The sequence below is a fragment of the Bos mutus genome, chromosome 12, assembly GCF_027580195.1.
Source record: "Bos mutus isolate GX-2022 chromosome 12, NWIPB_WYAK_1.1, whole genome shotgun sequence".
In the NCBI taxonomy this organism is placed as follows: domain Eukaryota; kingdom Metazoa; phylum Chordata; class Mammalia; order Artiodactyla; family Bovidae; genus Bos; species Bos mutus.
The window spans coordinates 79983302-79995901 of NC_091628.1; the positions used below are offsets into that span (position 1 = coordinate 79983302).

General features: G+C 50.4%; 1 protein-coding gene and 1 long non-coding RNA gene across 2 annotated transcripts in view; one reads left to right on the plus strand and one right to left on the minus strand.

Moving 5' to 3' along the window:
* Nucleotides 1–9366, minus strand: part of LOC138990236 (uncharacterized) — a 101572-nt gene extending 92206 nt beyond the window's left edge. Inside the window, exon 1 of the long non-coding RNA XR_011466359.1 lies at nt 8943–9366. This is a non-coding gene — a long non-coding RNA (uncharacterized lncRNA). The remainder of the gene's footprint in view (nt 1–8942) is intronic.
* The window catches only part of TMTC4 (transmembrane O-mannosyltransferase targeting cadherins 4), a 59078-nt gene continuing 54634 nt past the window's right edge, over nt 8157–12600 (plus strand). Inside the window, exon 1 of the mRNA XM_070380774.1 lies at nt 8157–8335. The gene's annotated coding sequence lies outside the window, so the exon portion shown is untranslated. The remainder of the gene's footprint in view (nt 8336–12600) is intronic.

Below are 12600 nucleotides of genomic sequence, written 5' to 3' on the forward strand. Positions count from 1 at the left end.
AGATCCCCTGAAGGAGGGCATGACAACCCACTCCAGTATTCTTGCCTGGAAAATCCTATGGACAGAGAAGCTTGGTGGGCTATTTGAGTTAATATATACAACATGCCTAGGATGCTGTGGGCACAGAGCAAGCTGTCTAGGTTAGCTATTTATTTCCTCCTCTAATATCACACTGCTTTCACCAATTATTTTACAATTTAAAGTTTAGGTTCAAATATAACCTCATAGGGTACACAAGCGCTGTGGCTTAATCTATTTCTGCTTTATTGACTATGCCAAAGCCTTTGACTGTGTGGATCACAATAAACTGGAAAATTCTGAAAGAGATGGGAATACCAGACCACCTGATCTGCCTCTTGAGAAATCTGTATGCAGGTCAGGAAGCAACAGTTAGAACTGGACATGCAACAACAGACTGGTTCCAAATAGGAAAAGGAGCTCATCAAGGCTGTATATTGTCAGCCTGTTTATTTAACTTATATGCAGAGTACATCATGAGAAACGCTTGACTGGAAGAAACACAAGCTGGAATCAAGATTGCTGGGATAAATATCAATAACCTCAGATATGCAGATGACACCACCCTTATGGCAGAAAGTGAAGAGGAACTAAAAAGCCTCTTGGTGAAAGTGAAAGTGGAGAGTGAAAAAGTTGGCTTAAAGCCCAACATTCAGAAAATGAAGATCATGGCATCCGGTCCCACCACTTCATGGGAAATAGATGGGGAAACAGTGGAAACAGTGTCAGACTTTATTTTTCTGGGCTCCAAAATCACTACAGATGGTGACTGCAGCCATGAAATTAAAAGACGCTTACTCCTTGGAAGGAAAGTTATGACCAACCTAGATAGCATATTCAAAAGCAAAGACATTACTTTGCCAACAAAGGTCCGTCTAGTCAAGGCTATGGTTTTTCCTGTGGTCATGTGTGGATGTGAGAGTTGGACTGTGAAGAAGGCTGAGCTCCAAAGAATTGATGCTTTTGAACTGTGGTGTTGGAGAAGACTCCTGAGAGTCCCTTGGACTGCAAGGAGATCCAACCAGTCCATTCTGAAGGAGATCAGCCCTGGGTGTTCTTTGGAAGGAATGATGCTGAGGCTGAAACTCCAGTACTTTGGCCACCTCCTTTGAAGAGTTGACTCATTGGAAAAGACTCTGATGCTGGGAGGGATTGGGGGCAGGAGGAGAAGGGGACGACAGAGGATGAGATGGCTGGATGGCATCACTGACTCGATGGACGTGAGTCTCAGTGAACTCCGGGAGTTGGTGGTGGACAGGGAGGCCTGGCGTGCTGCGATTCATGGGGTCGCAAAGAGTCGGACACGACTGAGCGACTGATCTGATCTGATCTGATCTGACCTAATGTTGAAAATGCACATTAAAAATGAAAATGTATAGAAATATCATGTAAATATGATGCTTTGTTAAAAATATGATGCTTTAAGATTAAGCAAATGAAACCCTTTGGCATTCTTTCGAAAGCATTTTTTTATCCATATAAAAATACCAAAAAAAAAAAAAAAATTCTACACCAGGCAAATATTGATTGACCTACAAAAGTTCTCACAACTCTTACAGAAATCAGGGAATTCTAAAAATAGAAATGATTGTGAGTCTCTTGAAAAGAGGAACACTCAGGAGAAATAAAGACAGGAGGCAGTTAATTTAAGAGAGAGCAGATAGACTGCTAACTGGTTAATGTGGGTGAACAGGTCAAAATATAAGATGTTTCAGAAAAGTAGACAGTTCACGAATGCGAAGTTCATGTTATTTAGCATCATTAAATTCTTTTTAGTTCAGTGGGAAAACAAGTATCTATTCTAACCTGTGTCTGCGTTAAATTTTTTCTTAGTTTTAAGAGACCATGATCCATATTATTTATTTTTTTTTTCTCCTTCATCTTCAGCCTCTCCCTCTCTTCTGGTTCTTACTTCTCAGCATACAAACAAATTCAAATCTTTTATGTGTTAAAAATAAAATTCTCAGGACTTCCCTGGCAGTCCAGTGGTTAAGACTCTGCGTTTCCAATGCGAGGGGGCACAGGTCCATCGCTGGTAGGGGAATTAAGATTCCGCATGCTGTGTGGAGAGGTTAAAAAAATAAAAATCTCCCTCGATATTCTGCTCTTCCAAGTGCCATCTGATAAAACATACTGATAGGGGACTTCCCTTGTGGTACAGTGGACAAGAATGCATCTGCCAATGTAGGGAATACAAGTTCGATCCTTTGTCCGGGATGATTCCACTTGCCCAGAATGACTAAGCCCATGAGCCAGAACTACTGAAGCCCGCGTGCCCTGAGCCCCTACTCTGCAACAAGAGAAATCTACCTCAACGAGACGCCCGTGCACCATAACAAAGACAGAGAAACTCGAAGTAGGAACTGCAACCAGAGAAATCCCGCATGTAGCCAAAAAATTAAATAAAAAGTCTTTTTAAAAATATAAAATAAGATTACATTTTCAAAGCATCCGCACAGTGCCTGGCATACATTAACTCACTTTCCATGAGTGTGGTGACCCCGGAGCTCCTACCCAAGGGGCTGGGGCTGGGGGGTAGGGGTCAGTGGATGGCCCAGCAGCAGGGAGACGTTTTCTGTAGCTTACACTTCTTCTTTTTTTTTTTTTTTTTAAAGATTTTTACGATTTTTTTTCGCCGCGGACCCCGTGCGCTCGCTTCGTGGCGAAGGAGGCGCGACCCCCCGGCCCGACGGTGCGACCCGCCAGGGGCGCTCTGGGGACAGTCCGCCCCGCCCCGACCCACCCCGGGTTGGAGGCGGGCCGGGGTGGGAGTAGCTTACACTTCTTATTAAACCATAAGATTGTGACAGGCAGAATCAGCACCCTGCTTATCTTTATATTCTCCACAGAGCCTGCCACCGTGCTCAGTACATAGTATGAAATCATTTTGATCACGGCTAGCTCAGCAGTTCATGGAGCACAACACCCCTGGTTTAAGCCAGAAGATTCCAATTCTGACTCCAAACACTGCTAGTAACACGCAGAATGACTTTCAGAAATGTACTTCTCTCTGAGAGACACCATGGACTGTCTGCAAGATGCGGTCCTTGCCTCCATGGAAGTCTAATGATGGAGATCGACTTGATATAATGAGCATGTGGTTAGTTAGTAACAATGGTGATAAGAACTATGAGAGCATATTCAGAGGCACCTAAGGGTGTTGAAAGAGAAAATTCAAGGAAGGCTTTTCTGAGCGATGGACACTTGCACAGAGACCCGAGTATGGATTAGTCGAGAGTCATGGAGGTGAGCAGAGGGGAGCACTTTCGGGTATGTGAAAAGTCCAAGATGGACAGGAGCAGAGCGCCCTGTAGGACTAGAAGGGGCCCACATGGCTCAGCTCAGGAAACAGAGGTGACAGGGCCATGAGATAACTCAGGGGAAGCAGGCAAGGGGCCAGGTCAGACAGCAGCATTGGGGCCTTCAGCCTAAGAACACTGGGAGCAGGGAATCGTCCTGGGGGTCGGAAGTAAGGAGTATATTGTCTGTAGAGAATTGAAAGTGAAAGTGAAGTCACTCAGTCGTGTCCGACTCTTTGCGACCCCATGGACTGTAGCCTACCAGGCTCCTCTGTCCGTGGGATTTTCCAGGCAATAGTACTGGAGTGGATTGCCATTTCCTTCTCCAGGGGATCTTCCCAAACCAGGGATTGAACCCGGGTCTCCCGCATTGTAGACAGACACTTTATTTTATTTATTTTATTATGTATTATAAATGTTACAAATGACATAAAGGATTGTAACACACAGTTTGCAAGTAATGATAAAAGCAGGCAAATACTCTTTTTCCTGCAAATTCTACATAGTTGATGGAATCTCATGGAACACTTTTGTTGCTTTTTGCTAAAGGCTTGTGTGTATATCAATCTGGCTGTGGTGTTGACCATGTGGTGATGTCCATGTGTAGAGTCTTCTCTTGTGTTGTTGGAAGAGGGTGTTTGCTGTGACCAGTGCGTTCTCTTGGCAAAACTCTATTAGTCTTTGCCCTGCTTCATTCCATATTCCAAGGCCAAATTTGCCTGTTACCCCAGGTGTTTCTTGACTTCCTACTTTTGCATTCCAGTCCCCTATAATGTAAAGGACATCTTTTTGGGGTGTTAGTTCTGAAAGGTCTTGTAGGTCTTCATAGAACCATTCAACTTCAGCTTCTTCAGCATTACTGGTTGGGGCATAGGCTTGAATTACTGTGATATTGAATGGTTGGCCTTGGAAATGAACAGAGATCATTCTGTCGTTTTTGAGACTGCATCCAAGTACTGCATTTCAGACTCTTTCATTGACCACGATGGCTACTCCATTTCTTTAAGGGGTTCCTGCATAAGAGTAGATATAATGGTCATCTGAGTTAAATTCACCCATTTCAGTCCATTTTAATTAGCTGATTTTAGAATGTCGACATTCACTCTTGCCATCTCCTGTTTGACCACTTCCAATTTGCCTTGATTCATGGACCTGACATTCCAGGTTCCTATGCAATATTGCTCTTTACAGCATCAGACCTTGCTTCTATCACCAGTCACATCCACAACTGGCTGTTGTTCTTTGCTTTGGCTCCATCCCTTCATTCTTTCTGGAATTATTTCTCCACTGATCTCCTGTAGCATATTGGGTACCTACCGACTTAGGGAGTTCCTCTTTCAGTATCCTATCATTTTGCCTTTTCACACTGTTCATGGGGTTCTCAAGGCAAGAATACTGAAGTGGTTTGCCTTTCCCTTCTCCAGTGGACCACATTCTGTCAAGGAAAGTTATGACCAACCTAGATAGCATATTCAAAAGCAGAGACATTACTTTGCCAACAAAGGTTAGTCTAGTCAAGGCTATGGTTTTTCCAGTGGTCATGTATGGATGTGAGAGTTGGACTGTGAAGAAAGCTGAGTGCCAAAGAATTGATGTTTTTGAACTGTGGTGTTGGAGAAGACTCTTGAGAGTCCCTTGGACTGCAAGGAGATCCAACCAGTCCATTCTAAAGGAGATCACCCTGGGATTTCTTTGGAAGGACTGATGCTAAAGCTGAAACTCCAATATTTTGGCCACCTCATGGGAAGAGTTGACTCATTGGAAAAGACCCTGATGCTGGGAGGGATTGGGGGCAGGAGGAGAAGGGGACGACAGAGGATGAGATGGCTGGATGGCATCACCAACTCAATGGACATGGGTTTGGGTGAACTCCAGGAGTTGGTGATGGGCAGGGAGGCCTGGTGTGTTGCGATTCATGGGGTCGCAAAGAGTCGGACACGACTGTGTGACTGAACTGAACTGTGTGTATATCCAACCAATGCTTGTACTCTTTGCAACCCCATGGACTGCAGCCTGCCAGGCTTCTCTGTCTGTAGGGATTCTCCAGGTAAAAATACTGTAGTGGGTGACCATGCCCTCCTCCAGGGAATCTTCCCAACCCAGGGACTGAACCCAGTTCTCCCACATTGCAGGTGGATTCTTTACCGTCTGAGCCACCAGGGAAGTCCAAGAATACTGGAGTTGGTAGACTATCCCTTCTCCAGGGGAACTTCTCAACCTAGGAATCGAACTAGGGTCTCCTGCATTGCAGGCAGATTCTTCCAGCTGTGCTGGCAGTTGATGGAATCTCACGGAACGCTTTTGTTGATTTTTGCTAAGGGGTTGTGTCTATATCCAACCAATGCTTGTAATTCAGCCATGATTTCACAAATGGAATTGCATCTCAATCTGCTCTTTTCCCAATACATTCATTGTCATTAAATCTGATACGTCATCTGTTCAACTATGTCTCACCTTTGTATGAATCAAGGCCACTAAATTAAGATCTTTTCATGTCATCACTAAACGCAACAGATTTTTAAGTTTCATCTGCATTATTATTTCCTCCATCACTTTCTTAAATCTAGCAAAGAAGGAAGTGGACAAAACATCAAATCAAGCCCTGATTTGTGTTTGCCAATTTCCATGGTGTAAATGACAGAGGATGAAATGGTTGGATGACATCACGACTCAAAGGACACGAGTTTGAGTAAGCTCTGGGAGATGGTGATGGACAGGGAAGCCTGGCACGCTGCAGTCCATGGGGTTGCAAAGAGTCACACACCACTGAGCCACTGAATTGAACTGAGATACTCCCACAGTGGTTGACCGCAATCTCCCAGTGTGACAACACTGAATGTGGGTTAGGAAGCACACGCAGTAGCACAGCACTACACACAGCAGTGAAAAGGAGAGAATTGTTCAGATTTGATCCACATGTCACAAGTAGAGTCTTGGTGACTTGTTAACATACCAAGGGTGATGGCAGATTGGGGAATTACTGGAAGCGTCACCATGACAGGGAGCCCTGAAGAGGAGCGAGCAGCGAGAGCACGCCTCTCACTTTGCACGAGTTCCATTCGAGGTCCTGGTGACAACCAAGTGGAGAAGCTGATTAGGAAGCTAGATACACAGGTTTGGAGCTCAGAGAAGGAAGGATCCAAACTGTAAATTTGGAAGATATTCACTGAAATGTTGGCAGTGTGTTAAATCATGCAGGGAAAAATTGTGGCTTCAAAGCAAAGGGCTGAGATCTTTCAAATACATCACTTGTATGTTATCAAGAAGCAGACCCAGAGCAAGCCAAGGAGACTGGAGGGGGAACTGGGTGGATTATCGCTCTTACCAGAGTGTTCTAAGAAGGAAGAAAGAACTTTGCTAAGAGATTAGGTATAACGAAGTAGGACAGTGTCCTTTGTATTACTAACTGCAGGTAGCCAAGACAGTTTCAGTGGAATGCAGAAATCAAGAACTGAGTGCGATCTGGGAGACCAGAGAAGCGTGGGCAGACAACCTTTCAAGGAGTTCAGCTACAGAGAGTAGGAGCAAGGCAAGAGGGGCAGCTGGAAGGGCACCTGGAGGGGAGGAAGGTTTGGGGTTCATGAAATGCCTATGACTCGGGTCCAGTGAAGAGGGAGATACTGATCTAAGATAGGACTCTGATACTGGAGGAAAAGCAGGATGGAGGGAAGGTTCAGAATCCATGTTTTTAGTAACAGTAGTAGCTTTGTAAGTTTCAGATTTCCCTGGTGGTTCAGACGGTAAAGCATCCGCCTGCAATACGGGAGACCTGGGTTCAATCCCTCGGTTGGGAAGATCCTCTGGAGGGAATGGACTTCCCACTCCAGTATTCTGGCCTGGAGAATCCCAGGGACAGAGGAGTCTGGTGGGCTACAGACCATGGGATCGCAAAGAGCTGGACACGACTGAGCGACTTTCACTTTTCATCCTTGGGTCCAGAAGACTCCCCTGGAGGGAATGGTCACCCACTCCAGTCTTCTGGCCTGCAGAATCCCATGGACAGAGGCTACAGTCCATAGTGCCTCAAAAAGTCGGACACGACTGAACGACTAACACTTTGTAGGTTTGGCAATGGCAAGTGGAGAAAGTTTCTCTTTTTCCTTGACACGGGAGGCAGAAAAATCTTCTAAGAATGGGGGTTATGAAACGCGCGGAGTGGCAATGTGGTTGGGAGAGGAAGTTCAGGACAAAAATGACTTGGATGCAGAAGCTGGCAGGATTCGTGGGTCAGCAGGAGATGCGAGACTAGAGCCGTGGAACGGGGTCTGCTAAAAACAAAGGCGGGATAGCAGCAGGGCCTTGGACGGAAGAACGCAGTTGCATCGGGTCTTTCCCGAGACGCAGAAAGTTGAGACACACACTCGAAACAGCTCCTCCCAGGCAAGAGGAAGTCTAGCGTCCGGGTCGCTGCGATCCAGCTCCCTTTCCTGCAGGGACGCGGCAGCACCCCTCCGCCGAGCGCCACCGGCAGCAAGAGGAGCGCCGGACAAGCCGGGAACGGGCTCCAGCGCCGCAAGGGGCACGGGGAAGCGCCTACAGGCCAGCGGCGGCCCCCGCAGCCCGCCGCCCGGGGCCGCCGCCTCCAGCCGCCGGAGCCCCACCCGGGGCTCCACGCCCAGGACTCCGCTTCCTCCTCTGGCGCTGAGTCCGCCTCTCAGTCGCTGGCGGCTCCCTGCGCCGCGGCTCGCGCCCCTGGCCTGACGTCACCGGCGCGTCCGCCAATGAGCTGGAGAGGGACCGGCGGCGCCCGCGAAAGTGACGGCAGGTATAGCCAATGGCCGCGAGGAGAGGGCGGGCCGAGGCGGCGGAGATGTGAGGGGGGCGCCCGCGCGCGTGGGGAGCTGCGGGCCTTGCGGGCGAGCGCGCGGCGCGGGCGCCGCGGGGCGGGGGAACGCGGCGGGGGGCGGGGGCGCGGCGCGCGCGGCCCCTCCCCCTGCCCAGCTCGGGGCAGGCTCCCGTAGCCGCCGGACTGCCCGCGTCCGCCGGGGAGATGCGGCCGCCGCTCGGGCTCCTTGCAGGTAACACGCGGGGCGGCCCCTGCAGGGCTGAGGGCACCGTGGCTGGGCAAGCGGAGTTGGGCGCCGAGCGGACGCGGGCGGTCCCCACTGCCCGCCGCGCCCCGAGCCCCGGCAGTCCGAGCCGGGCCCGGCGGCGGCGCGGCTGAAGGAGTTGGCTCCGGGACCTGGGCTGCGGCCGGGGCCGGGGTCACGGCGGATGCGGGCCCTGGAGCCGTGCGCCCGGGTGTCAGCGGCACGGGACAAAGGGCGCGGCGTGGAGGGGGCGCGCTCACTGCCGCCCCGGCAGCGCAGGCTCCCCGTCGACCCCGGGCGCACGGGCGCCTCTGGCGCGTCCCCCGGAGCGGACACCTGGCCGCGGGCCCCCGCGCCACCCGCCAGCTGGCCGCCGCGCAAGCGATGGCTGGGCGCAGCCGGGCCGCCTGGCGGCCCGCCCAGGGGTGAAGGCGGCGCCCTGACCGCGCCGCGAGTGCCAGCCTCCCCGCGCTGGCTGCCCGGCCGAGCGGCGTGCCCTGGGCCGGGGCGCCCGGGGCCGCTACCGAGCTGCCGCTTCCCTGCGCCGGGCTTGGAGTTTGGGGAAGCCGAACGGGTGGCGCAGCCGCCGCCTCACCTCCTGCGAACTCCGCGGGGCTTCTCGTCTTGTTGATGTTGTGTCTGTAGGCTGTGCGTATTTTCTTCCTTCTTTTTTTAACCGCACACAAAAGAAAGGAGGAGTTAGAGGAACGAGCTAGCCAGAGCCCCGTGAGTCATCCCACGCTGCTCTTTCTCTTGGAGCGCAGATGGATGGGGAGTGTTTCTTGAGAAACAGTTAACAGAGGACTCACGGGGGCCCCTCCCTGTCCCCTCAGCCCCGACCGCGCCTGGAGCGCCCCAGAGGGAGGTGGGGTGAAGTATCACCCGCTGACTTCGATGGGAAAATGACTACAAGCTAGCAAGCTGGAAACTTTCTGGGACAGTGGAACTGGGAATGTCGAACCTCCCGCAGTCATTCTGGCTGTCGGCAGGCATGGCTCTCGCGCGTTACTGAATCAAGAAACCGAGAAGGTGATCCGAAGAGGAAGCTACTCGGAGTAGCATTGTATTCAGCGCTGCGTGGGGGGAGGGCTGGAGAGATGAGTCTCCAGTGCCTTGGGGGCCCCAAGAGAGGAGCAGCCAGCTCAGGTCTCCAGGTGCTAGGTCAGGAACGGTTGTGTTCTTTATTCTGGTTTCCAAACGCACTCTCATCTTGGGCTGGCAGAGGGCAACCGGTGTGTGAATGGATCAATACTGATGAGCTGAAAAGGCCAGTCTGAGGCCAGAAGGCCCTTCAGTGCAGCTGAAAGAATATTTTTTAGTAGGTGTTCACTGCTGATTTTTCCAGGGATCGTGTAGGTTTGATCTGCATCTGTCAGCCCCTTACTGCAGTCCAGGCTGCTGTGTCAGGCGTCACCGAGTCCCCAGGTTCAGAGCTCAGTGACTGCTGTGTGTTCGTTTTTGAGGGATGGTGTGCCCTCTCTAAGGTCTCTTTGACCTTTTCATTGACGATTGATTGATGGGTTTTAACCCCCTGAAAATAGAAGCTTGGTATAAGGAGTTTGAGATATTGAGAATAAAGAGGCTTGTGCTTCAGTTCCCAATCTAACTACATACAGGCGCCACTGAATTCTCAACACAATGGGGGTAAGCACAGGAATGGGACAGGAATCCCATCAACAGTGTGGTCACTGGTAGAGCTAACTGGAGCCCTGCATGGGCTGAACCTGAGGCCATGATGTTGCTCCTTTCTTCTCTGTCCATGAGGCAAACTTCCTTGGCTCAGGAGCCAGGGCTCGCAGCAGGACATCCCCTGGGGAAGACGAATGGGGTGATGCCGCCCAGGGCCCATCCAGAGAGAGAAACAGAATGTGCCCCTTTTCCTGGTTCATGCTGCTGTTTAGTCGCTCAGTCGTTTCTGACTCTTTGAGACCCCATGGACTACAACCCACCAGGCTCCTCTGGTCCATGGGATTTCCCAGGCAAGAATACTGGATTGCCATTTTCTTTCTCCTGGTACAAAAAGACGGAAGGGCCCTGTCTCCCTCCAGGTGCCACTTCATGCTGGCAGGGCTTCTTGTACCTCAGCTTCCAGCCTGCCTTCGATCCTTGCAGAAAAAAAGTCCATCTACTGTTGGAGGAGGATTAATGTGTTCAGCTATGTGGTTTATGCAGGACATACAGATGCCTGGTCACGGAGCCAGTGCCCTGGGTCTGCCCAAAAGAAGGGTGCCCTTCTCTCAATTGCATCAGGTTACCTGATGGGCTACTGCTGGCCTTGGTTGGCTAGCCTATCCTCAAGAATAAAAGTTGACAGCAACGTGGTTCAGCCACTCAGTCGTCTCCAACTCTTTGTGACCCCATGGACTGCAGCACGCCAGGCTTCCCTGTCCTTCACTGTCTCCTGGAGTTTGCTCAAACTCATGTCCATTCAGTCAGTGATGCTTTCTGACCATATCATCCTCTGCCACCTGCTTCTCCTTTTGCCCTCGATCTTTCCCAGCATCAGGGTCTTTTCCAGTGGGTCAGATGTTTGCGTCAGGTGGTCAAAATACTGGAGCTTCAGCAACATGATGGCAACATGGGTGATCCCAAGAGAGGACATCGGGGACTAGGCACTGGGAACTAATCTCTGCAGAATAATTAAGTGAAGTGAAAGTCACTCAGTCGTATCTGACTCTGTGGGACCCCATGGACTATACAGTCCATGGAATTCTCCAAGCCAGGATACTGGAATGGATAGCCTTTCCCTTCTCTAGGGGATCTTCCCAACCCAGGGATCGAACCCAGGTTTCCTGCATTGTAGGCTGATTCTTTACCAGCTGGGCCACAAGGAAAGCCCAATAATAACAGTAGTGGGAACCAATTGTTTCCATATATGCTCTCATTTAATCCTTAGTACAACCTCCAGGTACCCTATGGTGCTGATGAGGAATGGATCCTTGGAAAGACCAGGCAACTCAAGGTCATGTAGGTAGCAAGTTCAAGTCTGTCTGCCCGCAGGGCCTGTGCTGTTAACCACTGGGCTAGACTAAGGTTCCTGATGCACTGTAGCAGAATTGCATTTGCTGATCCACAGTATTTTCTGAGCTACCCTACTCTGCCCATTAGCAATCAGGCCTTAAATGGGAAGGGCATTTGTGAGTGTCCTTGAGGGCAGCAGAGAAGTGGGGATCTTGGACCAGGGAAGGGGAGCAGCAATGAAGAGGGAAGAGTCAGCAGGATGGGGAGCAGGGCAGAGTCTAGGCTCCCTGATGTCCCTGCCAGAGGGGGGACCCTTCTGAGATGGGCTCATCCATCCTGTTGACCCCCCGAGAGTCCAGGCCTGGTCCCAGTGTTCAGGTCTGTAGTCTGCCTTCCATCTATCTCAGCAGCCCTTGCCTGAGTACCAAAAGCGCTAGTGTGTGTTACAGATAATCTGAGGTGAAAAGGGAGGCACAGCAACTAATGATGTTGTTCGGTTGCTAAGTTGTGTCTGACTCTGCGACCCCACGGACTGCAGCACGCCGGGCTCCTCTGTCCTTCACCATCTCCTGGAGTTTGCTCAGATTCATGTCCTTTGAGTTGGTGATGCCATCCAAGCATCTCATCCTCTGCCACAGCAACTAATTCAGGAGCACAAATTAGTTCCTGATGCACTACTCTTCCTAGAGGGCCATTTGAACCTCAGAGATCCACTTGTAAATACCAGCATCATCAACTCCATGGCTATGAGTCTGCACAAACAGGAGATGGTGAAGGACAGGGAAGCCTGGCATGCTGCAGTCCATGGGGTCGCAAAGAGTCAGACACATCTGAGCGACTGAACAACAAACTCAAATATCTGGGCCTGAAGCAGACAACATGAAGACCAGTTAATGGACCATCTGTCAGCTCACAGCTCCATTTCACATTTAAAATTGATATGAAACTAATATAAACCATTTGCTTTCCTTCATATTCACTTTCTGAACCAAAGGACTCTTGTATTCCCTCCGTATGACGTCAGGCGAGCTTCCTAACTGTTCAATCTATTTTCACTTGTTGTAGCAGGAGTAATTTCTGGAGCTCAAATACAGACACAGTGTTTGGGGCCTGCGTGGTGACCTCTCTTGTGTTTGCAACTGTAATTTGGATTTGACCAGCAGCTTATCCTTTCAGTGAAAAAGGAGGGTGGGGGGAGTGACACATAGTGGCTGGAATATTCCCCCTGTTCTTGCTGAAAGCATGACTTACAAATGAGTTACCTCAGGTGGAGGAGCTTGAGGGCCCAGCAC